This window comes from Tursiops truncatus, chromosome 8 (assembly GCF_011762595.2).
Source record: "Tursiops truncatus isolate mTurTru1 chromosome 8, mTurTru1.mat.Y, whole genome shotgun sequence".
In the NCBI taxonomy this organism is placed as follows: Eukaryota; Metazoa; Chordata; class Mammalia; order Artiodactyla; family Delphinidae; genus Tursiops; species Tursiops truncatus.
The window spans coordinates 9,466,399-9,483,569 of NC_047041.1; the positions used below are offsets into that span (position 1 = coordinate 9,466,399).

General features: G+C 41.4%; 1 pseudogene; it reads right to left on the bottom strand.

Moving 5' to 3' along the window:
- Nucleotides 1-208: 208 nt before the first annotated feature.
- Nucleotides 209-9,435, bottom strand: LOC101330056 (olfactory receptor 8C8-like; annotated as a pseudogene).
- Between the last annotated feature and the right edge of the window lie 7,736 nt (nt 9,436-17,171).

Below are 17,171 nucleotides of genomic sequence, written 5' to 3' on the forward strand. Positions count from 1 at the left end.
TTCAGTGAGTAAGCATGGAACTGAGAACAATCATGAGACTCAATAATATTTGCATGTTTAAATGGCATGATTAGACAGAAAAAAGGATCTAAGGCAAAAACCCTGTTCTGAAGAAAATTATGGGAAAACACATTCACACACACACACACACACACACACACACACACACACAACAACAACAACAACAACCCAGCAATACTGGTTCTGCTTAGTTCGCAACTCTCTTTAGGGTTTTCTTCAGAGCAAGTTTGACATCCTTGTTCCTTAGACTATAGATGAGGAGGTTCAACATGGGGACTACATTGGTATAAAATACTGAGAAGAACTCCCATTGGCCCACAGAACCATCAGAAAAGGTCTTGAGATGTGTAAACAACCCAGAACCATAGAAGAGGGCAAACAGTTATTATGTGGGAGCCACAAGTACTGAGGGCTTTGGACCAACCCTGAGCTGATGAGATGTGGAGGATACTGGAGAGGATCAAAGCATAAGAAACAAAAATAATGAAGCTACATATTATTACAACTGTGCTCACAATAATGGAATCCACCAGCTCACTGGCATCCGTGCTGCTGCAGGACAGCTGGAGGAGGGGGAAGATGTCACACATGTAATGGATGGTGATGCTGGAATCACAAAAGGATAATCTGACCATGTGACCTGTGTGGGCCATGGCACCGGCAAACACCATTACATATGAACCAAACATCAGCAAAGAAGAGACCTGAGGGGACATGGTGACTGTGTACAAAAGGGGCTTACAGATGGACACACAGCGATCACAGGCCATGGCTGTTAACACATAGCATTCAGAATGGACAAGGAAACAGAAAAGAAAAACTCAACAGAGTCATGCACTCTGCAAAGGAGATGATGTTCTCTGACACAAAGCTCATCAGCAGTTTAGGCGTAATGACCAAGGAGTGGCAGAGATCTATGAAGGACAGGTTGAAGACCAAAAAATACATGGGAGCGTGAAGATGAGAGTTCAGGCATATCTGATTAATTAAGCTCAAATTCCCTACCACAGTGACCATACAGTTCAATAAGAAGAGGAAGAAGAGGGGTATCTGGAGTTGACTTTGGTCTGTAAGTCCTACCAGGATGAACTGAGCCATTTTCCACAGACATTATCGGCAGGGGTGTGATCTGTGAGGAAATGAGAGAACAATGTCACATCAAGAAGAGACTGAAATCCTTTCTTTCTAGACCGAGGACTTGTTCCATGGGGGCTCAAGGGTGACTGCTGGGACAGCACTCTAGAAGAGCCAGAGTGACAACTCCGTATCTTTCAACTTTCTTCTCTCAGCTGTCCTTTCCTTCCATGTTTTCAAATCTCAGCTGCAACTCCTCACCTCCCTTGGGCTGACACGATCCAGGATAAAGTCTTTCAGCAGGGGTCCAAAGTGATGTGCACATCTGAGAGATAAGGAAAAATATCTTGAAGAGATGAGTAGGCTGGCCAAGGCCATACAGCAAGAGAGGAAAGGAGTTCAGAGTGGTACCCGGGACTCCTTGCTATGGAAATTCCTGAAGCTTGGGACAGTGAGGTCACTGTGATCCCCACTGTGCCCACAGGTCAACCTATTCTCTTCCTCCTACCTTTCAGAAACTCAGCACCAGGCTTAGCAAAAGTACTGAGCGTGTCCCCTACGATCCTGCATTCCTCCCACCCATTCCCTTTAACCAATCTTACCCCCAAATCACAATGGATTGTTTAAGAAGGGCAGGTGGCCTCCCACATCTCTCCACTGCTGTAGCAGTGGGAATGAAAACATCAGATCGGAGAAGACTCGCCACCCAACTTCCTTCAACCTGGAGACTTCACTACTACCAGGCCTTATGTACTCTTTTCCCTTCACTGGCCGGAAGGAGACAGAGGTTTTGACAAAGGAGGAGGCAACATCCCTTCTGTCTGTAGATTCGCATATGTCTTCAGGGCAAGGCAAATGCATCAGCTTTATGTCTCCAAACCATCAGCGGGCTAATAGTGTGAACGCATCTTATTCTCTGTGGATCTCAGCAACTTGTTTGGAAGCTTGGAAAATGAGCCTCATTTAGGATCACAGTTTGATCAGGCTCCTTAGGGAAGAAATTACTGAGCCTGTGTTTACATCTTTTGTTAGTAAGTTGATATTGGTACATTTGGGACTCAATGTTCTTCTCCAACTATCAGTTCACATTAAGAATTTATTGATGTGTAATAAATTATCATAAACTTAGTGGCTTAAAAGAACACCCACTTATTAGTCATAGTTCTGTAAATTAGAAGTCTGGTATGGAATCACATGGCTGGATTCTCTGCCCAGGCCGAAATCAGGATGTGGGCAGGGCTGCATTCCCTTCTGGAGGCTCTGGGGGAAGAATCTGTTTCCAAACTCATTCAGGTTGTTGGAAGAACTCAGTTCTTGTAGTTGTAGAACTGAGAGCTCCATTCCCTTGCTGGCTGTCAGCTGGGGGTCACTTTCAGCTTCTAGAGGTTGCCTGCATTCCTCAACATGTGGCCCTCTTGTCTTCAACCTGGCGGTAAATGGAGAATCCTTGCTGTGCTTTGAATCTCGCCGACTTCCCCTTCTGCCACTAGCTTGAGAAAAACTCTCTGGTTTTAATATGCTCATGTGATTACATTAGGCCTGCCCTGATAATCTCCCTAATTTAAGGTCAACTGTACCATATAACATGCATAATCCCTAAAGTGATATATCGTTATATATATGGTTCCTTCCACATTCAAATAAGAGGGGATTATACAAGAGGAAAAGACATTGGGGGGCGGGTCATGTTTCAGAATTTTGCCTGCCACATCTATCTTCTCTGGAAATCTATTCTTCACACATTTTATATGGAATTACTTGTGAAAATGCTGTATTCCCTTGTTTAGCTTCTCTCTCAACACAGATGCAAATTCCTCAGAAAGAGCCTTCTAGGGTCTGCTCCCCAAATTTGGTGTCCACAGCCTTTTCTCCTGTGTGTCTACTTCTTGAATTTTACTCTCTAGTAGTACTTCTCATGCATTTTGATGATTTCTTGGCTTCATGCCATTTCATCTGCCTGAAATGCCTTCTCCCTTGTTCTCACTTGGATACCACTTACTCATGCTCCGAGACTTGTTCTGTCATCATTTCTGATAGAACATCTATTCTGACCTCTTCTCCTGTCTCTACTCCCGGAACCTAAAGTGCCTTCTCTGTGTGCTGCTGAAGCATCTTCTGCATTTATCTTCTCCCATTTATATACAGTGAGTTTACATGCGTACCTTCATTTAAACTGTAAACTCCTAGAGGGCAAGAAGTCAATCTTATTTATTTTTATTCATGCTGCTATTAACAGGTCTTTCTTTCTATTTTTTCTTTTTTTTGTTTTGGTCTTTATATTTCTAAATAACATGCGGTTGTTTCTTGATTTTTCACTATTATGTCTTGTCAATTGACTTTAGGTCTGGGAAATTAAATCTAGCCAATTTTCACCTTCTACCACCGCAAATATACTTCCTAATGTCTTCATCTTCCCAGTACAGTTAATTTTTAAAGTTCCATTAATGTTCAGTGTTTACATGATTATGAGGATGTAAATGCTTTGCACATCTAAGGAGTAAAATACGCTGATTACTTTTCCTTCACAAGCCTGTTTTCTCTAGAGTAAATAATGGTCTTGGTGGATTTAAGCTGCAAGGTACTCTGAATACAAAAAGGAATAAGATGCAGATCCTGCCCCTTGGTTCTCTCATTCTAATTAGAGAAGCAACAAAAGAAAGTGAGAACTGCACAATTTATAGATATCTGGCTGTAGCTACAATACTAAACTCTTTCATTAACTTATCCTTTATGATCTTCAGAATTATCTGAGAAAAGTATTTCTGTTTTACATATGAAGAAACCAAAGCTGATGTTAAAAAGAAATTTGCCAAAGTCATAACAACTAATGGCAGAGCCAGGATTTAAACACAGATCTTTCTTAATATAAAATTAATTTCTCTTACAATGCTATACAGAAAAAAGGGAGTAATTACTATCATAGAACTTTGTACAAGGTACAGTAGTGACATGTATTAATTAAAAACCTTTTCATTATAATAAATAATTACTTTTCATTGTAAGTGAAATGATATTGAGACAAACAAAAAAGTTCACTTAACTGGCAAGTCCAGGGATGCATTATGCTTCAGAATTGAATGGATCCGAGGAATCCAGAGGGTTGTGTCTCTTTCTTTCAATTACTTGAATATGGTTGGTTCTACCTGGCTTTTTTCTCAGACAGACTTTCTCCTTGTGTAGACCAGAAGACTCTACTCTGTTCCTCATGAATATGTATCTCCACCTTTATTATTCTGACTCATGCAATGAAAAGATCACTCCTTTGCTTGATCTTATTTTAGCTGAAATTTCAAAATGGACCTTACTACGAGTTGGGGTATAACTCAAGGGGAAAATGGCTTACCATGAGACCATATAGGACTAGCTTGTTCTGTGGGGCTCCTCCGCCCTTTTCCATATACTCAGATCACATGAAATTGAGTAGCTCTTATCTAGGTACCTACTTTTGTAACTTCCAGTGTCAACCCGCGGCAGGCATCAACATTATCACCCTTCACCCAAGACTACCCAACAGGTATTTTGAGCTTTTATAGTCCAAAATGAGGAGAAGAAATAAAAAGAAAGGAAAAGACTCAATATGTGCTGCTCAATGCCTGTACTTTTAATTTCAGTATTCTGTTAAAAGAGATGCATCTTTCAAACATAAGTGATGCCAAGAAAATGATCTCACCCTCAACTGCTTAACTCTGGGTGAGATTTCAAGAGAATATCATTCTCAAGAAGGGACTGGAGAGAGACCAACCCAGTGAAGAATCTCATTGCTTGCTTGATTTTGCCTATTTTTCCTATCTTTTTCCGTGTTCTAGTCTTTAAGATTTTACTTTTAAAACTGTTACAACACAAATTTTATTCTGTATTTGACCTCTCTGTTATTAGTGTCTATTATTTTTTTACTCCACACATAGTACTTTTATAATTCCATTTTTTTTCTTCTCTCAAGGTACCAAGAGGTGACACTTCAAATTGCATATCCTTTCCCTTCCCTTCCTGTATATCTCACTCTCATCTCTCGAGACAGATTCTTCCTTTTCACATTTAGTGTGAACTTAACTCTTTCTGACCATGGTTTTGGATCAAATTAGATCCATCACAATCACAACTCTTCTCTCTTTCCTAAGCTTTTTCCACCTGCTCTTGCTCACTGCAAAAGCTTGAGGTCTCTAGAGCAGGAGTGAGAGAGACTGCTTCCTGGGATTTGGAGTTTTTCTCTCTTAATTTACAGTTATTTTGAAGTTCGGACATATTTTTGTCTTTGGATTATGCTGTGGATATTGTTTTTATAAATTTTTATTTGTTCATCTTATTCTTCTGTATTGCTTTCACCAGAAATATTGGGAGATGCAGATCTAGGCAGCTGTCATTTTTTCTGGCTTCCTGAAAGTCTTCTTAAAAATAACACCTGGGGCATATATCCAGAGAAAACCATAACTCAAAAAAATACATGCACCCCAATGTTCACTGCAACACTATTTACAATAGCCAAGACATGGAAAGCAACCTAAATGTCCACTGACAGAGGAATGGATAAAGAAGACTGTGGCACATATATACAATGGAATATTACTCAGCCATAAAAAGAACGAATTGAGTTATTTGTAGTGAGGTGGATGGACCCTAGAGTCTGTCATACAAAGTAAGTCAGAAAGAGAAAAACAAATACCGTATGCTAACACATATATATGGAATCTAAGGGAAAAAAAGTTATGAAGAACCAAGGGGTAAGACGGGAATAAAGACACAGACCTACTAGAGAATGGACTTGAGGATATGGGGAGGGAGAAAGGTAAGCTGTGACAAAGCGAGAGAGTGGCATGAACATATATACACTACCAAACGTAAAACAGATAGCTAGTGGGAAGCAGCCGCATAGCACAGGGAGATCAGCTCGGTGTTTCGTGACCACCTAAAGGGGTGGGATAGGGAAGGTGGGAGGGAGGGAGACGCAAGAGGGAAGAGATATAGGAACATATGTATATGTATAACTGATTCACTTTGTTATAAAGCAGAAACTAACACCATTGTAAAGCAATTATACTCCAATAAAGATGCTAAAAAAAAGGACATTAGGTAAATACTAAGGAAATCTGTATAAAGTATGGATTTTAGTTATTGATAACATAACAATATTGGTTTATTAATTGTAACAAATGTACTGTAAGATGTTAATATAATAGAGGAAAACAGAATGTGGATATATGGTAATTTTCTGTACTGTGTTCTCATTTTTCTATAAATCTAAAACTGTTCTAAAAAATAAAACTCATTTTAAAAAATGAAGAAGGAAACCAAGAAACAGGAAGATATAGGATCCAGAGAATAGGGGACCTAACATAGGTACAGGGACCTAACATAGGTAAGAGGTGAAGAGTACCCCCAGAAAGATGGTGAAGGGGGATCTCAAGATGTTAAATCTTCAACAAAGTAAGAGGGCATCCTGTCGTCACTGGAGTGGATCATAAATTTATTGGAAAGACATCTTAAAGAAGATAACACTTTTAGACTACCAGCTAACATCATATAGCTACAGCTGTACATACTAAGAGGAGATCTGTACAAATGGGCACGAGGTTAGGGATAAATCACAGAAATCCACAGAATATTAAGCAAATGAAGGCACCTAAAAATGTTCACTTCAAGGAAAACAAAATAGGAAACGAAAGCAAAAATAGCATTTTATGTACTATCTATAAATACTGTTTAATAATCTAACTGCCAAGATTTATCTAACAATTTACAGTTATAACCATATTGCAAGAAAGAGAGGCGTGTGTGTATATGTGTGTGTGTGTGTGTGTGTGTGTGTGTGGTGAGAGGGAGGTAAGATTCCACAGGAACTCACACTGGAAACTATTAGAGTAATCTAAACATGAGATGAGGAGAAGCTTATCAAATCAGTATAATTGAGAGAGAAAGGCCAGACCAGGATTTCAAGGAGATAAGTTCTCTGGGACTTGGAGGCTGGATGAAGAAGTTGAGTGAGAAGATGTTTACAATTTATTTGTTGCCTAGGTGGTAGTGAAAACAAGCTTATAAATTAATGACCAGAGGAGGAGCAGTGCTGAGAATCGCCAAATAAATGCTGACTGCAGTTTGGGGCACTTTAACTTGAGGAACATAAACAGACATAAAACAGAACCGTCCAGGAGGCAGGTAGGGAACAGGTTCAGGCTGTACATTCAGGTGAATATGAATGAGGAGAAGAAGAACAAAAACTTATCAGATCCTATGTTCCAGGCAGTGTTCTAACATTTTACATGTAGTAAGTCATTTATGCCAAAAGACAATTATTTCTCATCTCACAGATAGAGGATACCAAGGGTGAAAGAGGTCACATAAATTGTCTAAAATTTCACAATTAGAAAGTGGAGAATCCATCTGTGTTTAAATTTCAGAAAGTCTGACTTGACGGCCCGTTCCCTTAAACGCTTTGCCACAAGTCGAAACCTCAGACTAGCATAATCATTGACCTGCTCCTGCTACTCCTGACACTGAGAGAATAACATATCCACAACTACACTACATGATGTGGGTGTTGCCAACTGCTCATGAATTGGGTGAGCATCCTTTGTCAGTGGTAGCACAGCTGCCAGTCCTTTTGGCCTGCCCCACCCTTGCAGAACCTCTGTCTACCAAGCTGTCTATAAGATGCCTTATAGATGCGGATACCTGCCACATCTGCCTATTCTCCAACCCTGGTTTTAGAACTTCAAACCAATTGTCTGAATTCCCAATCTTCTTTATATTAACTCTTTTCTATTTAAAAGAGCTAGTCATTTTTTTCTAGTTTTATTGAGGTATAATTGACATACGACACTGAATTAGAGTCACTTTCTATTGTTTGTGCACATAAACCCTGATACAATATTTCTCCCCCACATGTATCAGCCAAAGTATGATCTAACTGGCAAAACACTTATCTGTCAAATGGGTTAAATTCTAAGTTAGAAATATGAATAAACTTTGCAGTACAAGATTTCAGGGTGTTTTAATTCTGTTAATCATTGAAATTTGTGTAATCTTTGTACCTTACTTCTCAAAAGAGAATATTCTAGCTTCTTCTTTGGCAAACAATGTCACTATTGGTTTTCCCAATAAGTCCTGTTTCATGTAACATAAATTCATTTGCTACAACTTTGGATTTTTCCACCAAAAATTATTAGAAGTTATAAACATAGTTTATATTTCCTGAAAAATATGGGTAAGTCAAATCAAAAGGACCTTCTTCAGTGGAACTTATGGTTGAGGCGAGGTCAGCAAATCTTCTCCACAAGAACATCCACAAACTTGGCCCAAAACTGACAAACACAATGATTTCAACACTCTGGAAATCAACCAACGCACACAACAATCAGAAATGCTGATGCTTCAGAAAGTGTTGAAGTTATGTAAGAACAATGGGAGTCTGTGATATTTTACACAGGACTCCTCCCAAGGCCCAATTCTGCCTGGCTCTTCGAACTGTGTATAAACACCGTACTCTAGTTGCTGAATTGTTTCTTACAGGGCTATGTGTTTCCAACTCTGAAACCCTACTCCACGTATACTGGGGTTGACGGGAATAATAATAAATTGTAGATAAAAGAAATTTTGTTATATTCAAATGCTTTTTTCCCGGCTGATTTGCTTATGATGAATAATATTGATCTGGGGAGCCAGGGCCGCAGCAGCGAGAGCGGCCGGCTCCACCCGCTCGACTCCTCCCACAGCCGCCGCCGCCTTACCGCCGCCGCTCGACGCGACGCGCGGGCCAAGGTTCGCTCCACCGCAGCCTCCCGGAGCCCAAGGGCATCCCGGAGGCCCTGTGCCTGAGCGCAGGCGCAGCCTCACTCTTACCTTCTCCGGAGAATCCCTGAAGACCCGGCGGGCGCAGGAGGCGGCTAGCGGCCCCTGCGAGGTCCTGCGCGAGGGCTCCCTGGTCTCCGGCATCTGCTGGGCCCCGAAGTAAGCGGCGCTAGAGAACGGGCAGCCTGAGAGCCCCGGGGGGCCGGCTGGGCCTGGGTGACCGCTCGGAGGCTGTCACGGGAGATGAGTGGGGCCTGCGGGCACGCGTGGCCTGGGCCACCGCCAAGGCCTCCTAAGGCGGCAACTGCGAGATGGACGGCACGGAAGCCACCCTGGGGCAAATCAGCGGCTAGCACCAGAAGCGCCGTGCAGCCCACGCCCCGGCCCACTGCAGCCCCCAGTTAGGCCGCCCACCAGCTGCCCGTGGCTTGGCCCCTGACGGTCCCACAAGGACAAAGCTTCGTCCGTCTTCTGTTCTGCAGCACGGGGACCCCAGGCCCGCCGAGCTACACACCCGCCTCGGAGGAGCCGGCGGCTGTGGCGCCGTGTGAGGAGCATGCGCACGAAGAGCCCGCCCGCTGCCGCCTCGGGTCTTCCGCAAAATGGAGAAGCAAGGCCCTACGGGGCCGCCGGGCCAGGGCCTGGCCAAGAAGGACACCAGGGGCAGCAAGCTGAGTAAGTGCCCGTCCATAACCCTGGGTTATGTTCTAAAACAAGAAGTGCGTCTCCCAGCCCAGCCGCTCAGGCCGAGGTTCCCGCGTCACTGCCGCCCGTCAGACGGACACCTGGCCCTCGTGCCGAAGCAGCCTGGAAGCCGCTGAAACACGCGGAGCGCGGCTCCCCTTGGGGCGCACCGGTGGATGCCCTGCCTCTCGCCCATCGGCCTCTCCGGTCTTGGGGCCCCACTGCCCCAGGCCTTGCTCCCCCAACTCCCATCTCTTCTCACACCTCAGTGTCTGGGCTCTCAGCCTCCCCTTCTTACGCATCTGCCTCCACCGTCTCTTTGGGCTTCAGGTCCCCTTTGGGCCCTCATTCACTTCAGGGTCCCATCGCTTTGTGCGTCAGTCCCCCATTTGTAGGGGTCGCCTTTTTGTACTTCAGTTCCCCGTTCTCTTCGGGCCTCCTGTAGGGAGGGCCTTCCGTGGTCTTGGGGTTCCCCTCTGCTCACGACTTCCCGACCTTGTAGCTTCCTCACTCTGCTGCTGCTTTGCTGTCTCTGGCAGCCCCCGTCCTCTCTGTCCTCCTCAGACCCTTTCTCTCCCACCTGCATCTCAGGCAGCTGGGGGCTCACTTCCTGTCCTGCTTGTATTCCGGTTTCTTCACTGGCTCCCTCCCTGCCTCCAGACACCTTTATTGACGGCCCATCCTTTTGCTGTGAGGAAGCGAGCTGGTTGCAGGCAGTTTGGGAGGGAGGGGTGGAGCCAGCTTCAAAAAATGCCTTTCTTGGCAAGTGCGATAGGACAAGCCCTTGAAGCAGACCTGGCCTCCTCCTCCAGCAAGGCTGTGGCCAGCATCTGGTGAGGAGTGAGCGCACTAGGCTTTGCGCCCGACAAAACCTGGTCTGGATGGATGATGCCCCAGCCTCACGAAGAGTCCCTGTCATGCCCCACAGACACGTGTTCACAGGCACCATCCCCAGCTATGCCCGGAAAGGGGCTGAATGTGGAGCGCTCGTTCTTGAACAGGTGAAGGCAGAGTATGGTGGCTGCTGAGCCCCAACCCCACTGCTCTGGAGGGGGTCCTGGCACCCCATGGGGTGGGAGTGGTCCTTGCCCTACAGGTGCCCAGCAGACCCCATCTCTACCCTGTTCTTGGAGCCTTTCCTCTTTGTTACCAACCTGCAAAATCTGTCCTCTTAACTTTCTTGTATTTTTTTACCTCCAGAGAGTAACTTTGATTTGGAATGATACCTTTTGGTACCAAAAGCCAATCCCCCCCCTCAACATGTAGGTGTTAGCACTGTGAAATTAGTGTTTCTGCTATTTCATTACAGATAGGTTTTTGTTTGTTGTTTTGGTTTTGTTTTTAAGTCTAAGAAATCCCAAGAGAGAAAGAGTTTAAGAAACAAGGCCACTGAGCAAAGGTAGCAGTTCTGACTCCCAGCATGGAGAAGGGAGGATGGTGGGGCTTGGGGGACACTTTCGCTTTCACTCCCTTTTAGCTCTCTGTCCACCAAAGCCACTGCCCAGTGAGTGGTGACACCAGAGACTTTTGTTCAGGTGGAAAAGGTCACTGGGGAGCTGGATGAACTTGAGCATTTCTTGGCCTTAATATGCTTGCTCCTTAGTTTGTTTTCATGTGACCTGGTGTGTCACTGTTCTGAGCAGACCATTCCAGGCCTGTTGCTAAGGGAAACCCTAACAGGCATTCTCCCCATGGAGAGGCCAAAGACTGGGACCCCAGCCAAGACTCTTAAGAGCCTCCTGTCTGTATCCTCCCACACCATGCTGCATAAGACATCTCCTAAAGTGAGATTCTGCACATTTTGTTGTTAACAATAAAACACAATACATACACAAACACAGGCACATAATGATGATGTTGTGAATTTTCACAAAGAGTTAGTAGTGGGACATACCCTGTCTTTGACTGATTATAAGACCAACTCAAATTCTGGCCTAACTGTGCAGGCCTGGGAGAAACCACAAACTTGAGCATGCGGCACCACCCTAGGGAAAGCAAAAAGGAGGCTATCAGTAACTGAACTAGTTTTACAGCGTTGAAAGAAGGCATACAAGCATAAGAACTCTGCTGTAATTTGAAACAAGTGTGGAGCACCATAGAAAAGACCTGAGAAAGCTTCAGAATTACTAGCAGGGCTGACAGAAGGTAATTCTCTCCTGAAGCCTGTCAGAAAGACCAGAGGAGGTGACTGCTTCTCCAGACTTGAAGACAGTAGCAAAGTCTTCAAGGAATTTGAAAAATCAGTGTAGCATGACATCACCAAAGGAGCACAATAATTTTCCAGAATCAGAGCCAAAAAAAAATATGGAGATCTGCAGTTTGCCTGATAAAGAATTCAAAATAACAGTTTTAAGGAAGCTCAGTGAGCTACAAGAAAACAGAGAAAGACAATTCAATGAAATCATGACAAACAAAATGAGAAGCTTAATAGAATCATAAAAAAGAACCAAATAGAAATCCTGGAGCTGAATAATTACAATGAATGAAATTTAAAAATGTGATAAGAACACCAGAAGCAGATTAGATCAGGCAAAAGGACAATTCTATGAAGTAGAAGACAGGACATTTGAAATTATGCAGTCAGTAGAGAACAAAGAAAAAAAAATGAAAAAGAGTGAAGAAAGCCTATATGAACTGTGGGATACCATTAAGAGAAACATTGTAGACACTATTGGAGTCCCAGAAGGAGAAGGGTGGAGAAAGGGGCGGAAAGCGTGTTTAAAGGAATAATGGCTAAGAACTTCCCAAATCTGGGGAGATATCTGGACATCCAACTTCATAAAGTTAATAGGTCACCCCAATATTGCAACTCAAAATGATCTTCTCCAAGACACGTTATAATGAAGCTGTCTAAAATCAAAAATTTAAGATCATCCAGAGGAAAAATAATACTCAAATACAAGTGAACCCCCATTAAACTATCAGATTTCTCAAGAGAAAGCTTGCAGCCCAGGAGAGAGTAAGATAATATACTCAAAGTATTGAAAGAAAAAACTGCCCTGCCAATCAAGAATACTTTACCCAGCAAAGCTGTCTTTAAAAATGAAGGTGAGATAAAGACTTTCCCAAACAAACAAAAGCTGAGAGAATTAATCAGCATTAGACCTGCTCTAAGAGATGCTGAACGGAGTTCTTCAAGCTGAAACAAAAGAACACTAATTAGTAACATGAAATGTAAAAAAGTATACAGTACACTGGTAAGTATATAGTCACATTAAGAATATAATACTATAAGACGGTGGTGTGTTAACCAGTCAACTCTAGTAAAGGTTGACAAAACTAAAGAACAAAACTATTAAAAATAACTATAACTTCAATAACTTGCTGATGGTTGCACAATATTAAAAGAGGTAAATTGTGACATCAAAAACAAAATGTGGGAAGGGAGTAAAAGGGTAGTGTTTTTGTGTGTTACCAAAGTTAAGTTGTTATCACCTTAAAATAGAGTTATATCTATAAGATATTTTTTGTAAGTCTCATGGTAATCACAAAGCAAAAGCCTACATTAATATAAAAAGATAAAGAGAAGGGAAATAGAAACATACCATTATAGAAAATCATTAAATCACAAAAGAAGACAGCAAGAGAGGAAGAAAAGAACAAGGGAATTACAAAACAGCTAGAGCACAATTAGGATGGAATTAGTAAGTCCTTACCCATCAATCATTATTTTAAGTGTAAATGATATAAATTCTCCAGTCAAAAAGAAAAGAGTGGCTGAATGGATTAAAACAAAAAACAAGACCCAATTATATGCTGTCCATAAGAGACTTACTTCAGCTTTAAGGACACATACAGACTGAAAGTGAGGAGATAAAAAAAGGTGTTCTATGCAAGTGGAAACCAAAAAACAGCAGTGATAAATATATCAGACAAGATAAACTTTAACAGCTGTAACAAGAGACAAAGACAGCAGTGATATCATGATGAAGAGGAAACATTACAACTGATATCACAATAATACAAAAGATCATAAGAGACTACTATGACCAATTATACACAAATAAATTGAATACTATAGAACACATGGATAAATTCTTAGAAACAAACAATATACCAAGACTGAATTATGTAGAAACAGAAAAATCAAAACAGATCAATAGGGCTTCCCTGGTGGCGCAGTGGTTGAGAGTCCACCTGCCGATGCAGGGGACACGGGTTCCTGCCCTGGTCCAGGAAGATCCCACATGCCGCGAAGCGGCTGGGCCCGTGAGCCATGGCCGCTGAGCCTGCACGTCCGGAGCCTGTGCTCCGCAACTGGAGAGGCCACAACAGTGAGAGGCCTGCGTACCGCAAAAAAAAAAAAAAAAAAAAAGAACAGATCAATAACGGGTAAGGAGATTGAATCAATAATCAAAAACCTCCCAACAAAGAAAAGCCCAGGACCAAAAACTAGATGGTTTCACTGGTGAATTCTACTAAACATTTAAACAAGAATAAATGCCAAAACTTCTTAAACTCTTCCAAAAATGGAAGAAAGAACAGCTTTCAAACTCATTTTACAACCAGAATTACCTTCACACTAATGTCAGGTAAAGACAGTATAAGAAAAGAAAACTACAGGCCAATGTCTCTGATGAATATAGATGCAAAAATTCTCAATAGAATTTTAGCAACCCAATTCAACAGCACATTAAAAGATCATACACCATGATCAAGCGAGATTTAACCATGGGATGCAAGGATGGTTCAACATACACTAATCAATAAATGTGCTATACCAGATTAATAGAATGAAAGATAAAAATCATATGATTATTTCACTAGATGCAGAGAAAGCATTTGACAAATTTCAACATCCTTTCATGATAAAAAAAAAGGGGGGTGGATTGCAAAGGGAGATGAATATACTTTTGGGGGTGAGGGAAATGCTCTAGATCTTGACCATGGTGGTCTTTACATGACTGTATTATTTTTGAAAGTCACTGAACTGTACTCTTAAAATGAGAGCATATTATTGTATCCAGGTTATGCCACAATAAAACTGATTAAAAAGAGAATATTATAAGAAGAGCCAGTCTGAACTGTGATCTTATATCCCCTGCCCCTTAAACATTTTCCATAAATAAAACAGATTTAGTTTTGCATTAAACAAGAACCTAGTAGTTTTAAAATTACTACAGAAGTTTGAATAAATGTGGGTTGTATAAAATGGAACGCAACTCAGCAATAAAAGGAGCAGACTGTTGATACATGCAACAACTGGGATGAACTTAAGGGCATCATGCTTAGTGAAAAAAGCCAATTTCAGAAGTTATATATTGTATAGTTTCATCCGTTGTCTTCCTAATGACCCAACTATAGAGATGAAGAACAGGTTAGTGGTTGCTGCAAGACAGATGAAGGTGGGAGGGGATAGGTGTCACTATAAAGAGGTAGTGTAACGGGTTCCTTTATGTTAGTGGAAGAGTTCTGTATCATGATGGTGGTAGTTACATGAATCTACACAAGTGATGACATTACATAGATCTACACACACATATACACACACACACACGACAGAAACACATACTGCATATAAAATTGCTCAAAGCTAAATAATGTCTGTAGTTTTGCTATTATACTACAGTTGTCAAAGATGTCACCATGGTAGGAAGCTGGGTAGATTTCAGGGGACTCTATCCATTATTTTTGAAATTTCCTGGGAATATATAATAATTTAAAATTTTTTTAAAACTTAGATTTTTTTCTCATAAGCATGATCATAAGCTAATACATACATAGGAATTTTAAAGTCATATTTCCTTGTAATAGAAGCTTATTTACAGTGATTTTTCTTATACATTTGATTTTAATCTATTAAAAGCATATTGAATCAGAACAATTCAAAGTAATTAAATTTCCATGGAATAATTTTTGTAGTAAATAGTGTTTTATTAAACAATAATCTCTGAAATCAATTTAAAAGATTCTTTGGTTTATGTCTATAAAATTTTCATAAACACTGATTATTTAAAGAGACTCAACTATTATAAAGGGCCATAATAAACTTTTCTGAAATGGTCATATATCTTTATGAACTCAAATTCTTGAAACTTATGTTACCTAGAATTATAATTAGTGATTTTTCAATGACATTAATTATTTGCATCTTTATAAGAGACAACAGAGGATCCTTTCTCCTATGCTCTGGGGAATGTATAGTCCCTGATGGGAAATTAACATTTACTGTGACAATTAGGGTGTAAACACAGACACATTTCTCCCCTGCAGAGCGTATCATGATGGGAAAGTCCTGGGGGACCCCTATACCTGAATTTGTAATCAGGTCCAAAAGAATTATAAGCCTTAAGCAAATGCTGTGTGCTCTATGACATTGTGGCTCAGATGTGAAGCCTGTGGTTTCCCTTCATGATCTCTTAGTAAATTTATAACCACAAGTTTGATCTAAATCATAGACTGACTCTTGGAACATTCATACTGTGAGATCTATGCTATGACTCTTTTCCAGGGAAGGAAGAAGATTCTGTGACTACATCTGCTCAGCTTTGATATCTCCAAGGCCAGTTCTTCTTTCAGGACAGCGGAGGTAAAACACGTATAAAGGGTCAGCACTGAGTTCCCTCAATGGATGGAGAGTGAGATAACCAAGTTTGTATACTTGCTCGCTCCCTCTGTTGCTGAAAAATGAGAACTATTTATATTGAATAACAAGAAACTCCAAAGTCTGAAGCTCTGACTCTACTGCCTGTATTGTTCGCAGCAGACACTCTGTGTTGACTCCATCTTCATACTGGGAGCAGGAGAACTGTAGCAGTTCCAAGTGACAAATCCAGACAGCAACATCAGAAGAAATTTGTGTTTTCTTTCTAAAATTTTTTTATTGAAATGTATAAACAGAGGAAAGTTGATATATCATAATAAGTATACAGCTTGAAATGTTTTCACAAACTTAATAACTAACTTAATCAACACTCAAATTAATATTTCTCATTCATGCCATCCTACAAAACCTAGGAAAGCACATCCACCTTCCTTTATTCATTCGCTGTCCAGCTAGGATAGAGCAGAGGAGAATGTGTGGAAACACTGGAATATATGGTTAAGTAGAAAACTTAGGTTACTAAGGTTCACCTCAATACCTGTTATCAATTATTAACTTCCTGGATTCTTATAGTAAAGTATCTGAAAACCTTAGAGACTATGAGAGACTTCCTGGTAGCAGAATATCTGTATGGTCTCTTCCCTGTAGGGATTCTTTCTTTCTTGATGGTCAAAACAGGGGACCTGAGGTACCTAGTAGGGTAATGGAAACATGAGTAGTAACTAGGAAGTGATGAATCAGAGGAATAGGGGGGAGAAATGGGGATACATTCCCACCACTGAAGCCCATCAGCAAGTAGCCTTGTTCCTCAGCTACCCCATCCCTCTATCTTCTAGTAAGATAGAGCAGTTGTTTGTCATATGCGGTTCACGCAATGAAAGACAGTGATTTAAATGTTGAGGGGTGTGTACCTTCAGACCTTATGAAGCAAAGGAGGACTTATGTGATTTCTGCCAGTCTGAGTCTCTTTCTCGTAAAGCTCATATAAAAGAGAGTCTGTAAGGACAGAGCTGGGTTCCCTATTGATGGAATTTTCTTCTATTCTCACAGATTTCCGAAGTTGAGA